Below are 2,278 nucleotides of genomic sequence, written 5' to 3'. Positions count from 1 at the left end.
ATATTCTGAGAAAATAATGGAGTAAAAATTAGACCCAGTATCCGGAGAAAAGGATTTAATAGAGGAGAGAGACAAAATGAAATCTATCGGAGTTGTAGCCTTAATGAGAGGGTCAAAATACAGAGGCAAATGTGGTCCTGGTTTTTGAAAACCTATGCAATGACAGACTGCAGAATCTGAAGACCGAGGGCTCCTCGGCTCCCAGTAAAGTCTAGAGTGGACTCTCAAACAAATCCAAGTCTGCAAGCACATGGGAAATAAAGCAGCGATTGCCATATGGAACCCGCAGTTAGCTCGACTCTTTTCTGTTTGGGTTAATACACCAATAGCTCAATAATTCCCCCCAAATCTGATAAAATCTCTCTGGTTGGTTTATGTTTCTCAGCTTTTTTTTTTTTTAATGTCATGTGCTCGCCATCACTTGTTCAGTATCTGACTTCTTCAATAAACTCTGAACTTGGTGAGTGCAGGCTGGGACTATCCCTGACCAGTTCACTGCTGTATCCATAGTTCCTTACTAATTAAAAGAATTAGTTACTTAATGAGCAGATGGAAAAATGTGAGCGGGATGATAATAGGATTATAAGCAAGTGTGAAAGTACGTTTAAAAACTCATAAATTACTTAAACTGATGTCAACCTAAAGATTAGCTCTAATTGTAAAACTCAGAAGAAAATGGGAAAAGCTTCATGACTTTGGATTTGGCAGTGTGATTTCTTGGATATGACACCAAAAGCATAGGCAAAAAAAAAGAGCAAATAGATAAGTCAGACTTCATCAAAGTTTAAAAAATTTTGTGCATCAAAGGACACTATCAACAGAGTGAAAAGACAGCCCCTGGAATCAGAGAAATGTTTATACATCATCTCTCTGATAGAGGATCAATATCCAGCATATATAAAGAACCTCTACGACTCAATGTACACTCACAAAATAACCCAATTCAAAAGAGGGCGAAGGACTTGAATAGACATTTCTCCAAAGATACACAAATGGCTTCTAAGCACATAAAACGATGCTCAACATCACTAGTCACCAGGGAACTACGAACCAAAACCACAATGAGATACCACTTCACACCTGTTAGTATGTGTGAAGTGTTAGGATGTCTATTTAAAAAAAAATAGAACAAATAATTTAGAAAATAGAAAAGAATAAGTGTTGGCAAGGATGCTGAGCCCTTCACGTTCCTGGTGGGAATGTAAAATGGTATGGCTACCACGGAAACCTGTCCGGCAACTCCTCAAAGCATCAAGCCCAGAATTATCGTACGATCTTGCAATTCTACTTCTGTAGTTTAAAAAGGTAAAAGAAAAATGTGAAACAGACTAGAAGAAGTTAAAGTGAGAGAGAGACGAGGAGGAGGGAGGAGGAGGAGAAGAAGAAGTTAAGTAGCAGGGATCCAGAGACATATTGTTCAGGCAGCATTATTCACAGCAGTCGAGAGATGGAGGTGACCCCTTCATTGCTAGATGGGTAAATAAGGTGCTGTATACATACAATGGAATATAATGCAGCCTCAAAAAGGAATGGAGTCTATGGCCATGCCACCCTGAACAAACTCAATCCCATCTGATCTCGGAAGCTAAGCAGGGTCGGGCCTGGTTAGTACTTGGATGGGAGACCACCTAGGAAGACCGGGTGCCGTAGGCGAAAAAAATAAATAAATAAGGGATTGTCAGCTGACGAGTTCCTTGCAATTTGTGAGGTCAATCAAGGATTGTCTTGCCTAAAAAAAAAAAAAAACGTATAAAGAGGAATAGAATTCTGACACTTGCTACAACATGGATGAATCTTGAGGACATATGCTCAGTGAAATAAGCCAGCCACAAAAAGACAAATAAGGACACTTAGGCGAGGTGTCTAGAGTTGTCAAATTCAGAGACGGGATAGAATGGTGCTCACCCAGGTTGGGCGGCGGGGATGAGGAGTTACTGTTTATTGAGCACGGAATTTCAGTTTTGCAAGGTGACGAGTCCTGGAGATGGATGGTGGCGATGGCTGCAAAATGCACCTAATGCCACAGAATTCTCCACTTAAAAACGGTTAAAATGGTAAATGTTATGTTTTTGTTTTTGTTTTTGTTTTTTTTACCACGATAAAAAGAAATGGATAAAAAAAAAAGAGTAACTCTAATTATGAGTTTCGGGACTTTATTCTGGTCCCTCTCATCATTCGGCAGAAAATTCCTAACAACTTTGCTTTTGATACAAAAATTAAAGGGAACCAATACAAAGAATGTTAGAACGAGTTTCTAAGGACTTGTAAGATTCTTAAA

At 39.2% G+C, this 2,278-nt stretch overlaps 1 non-coding gene across 1 annotated transcript; it reads left to right on the top strand.

Annotated features, from left to right (window-relative positions):
- Positions 1-1,534: 1,534 nt before the first annotated feature.
- On the top strand, positions 1,535-1,653 carry LOC112469107. The gene has a single exon (XR_003042472.1). It is a non-coding gene; the product is annotated as a 5S ribosomal RNA (ribosomal RNA).
- Positions 1,654-2,278: the final 625 nt, after the last annotated feature.

The sequence above is a fragment of the Pteropus alecto genome, unplaced genomic scaffold, assembly GCF_000325575.1.
Source record: "Pteropus alecto unplaced genomic scaffold, ASM32557v1 scaffold106, whole genome shotgun sequence".
Classification (NCBI taxonomy): domain Eukaryota; kingdom Metazoa; phylum Chordata; class Mammalia; order Chiroptera; family Pteropodidae; genus Pteropus; species Pteropus alecto.
The sequence above is the reverse complement of the archived record's forward strand: the minus strand, read 5'-3'. Positions and strand labels throughout refer to the sequence as shown.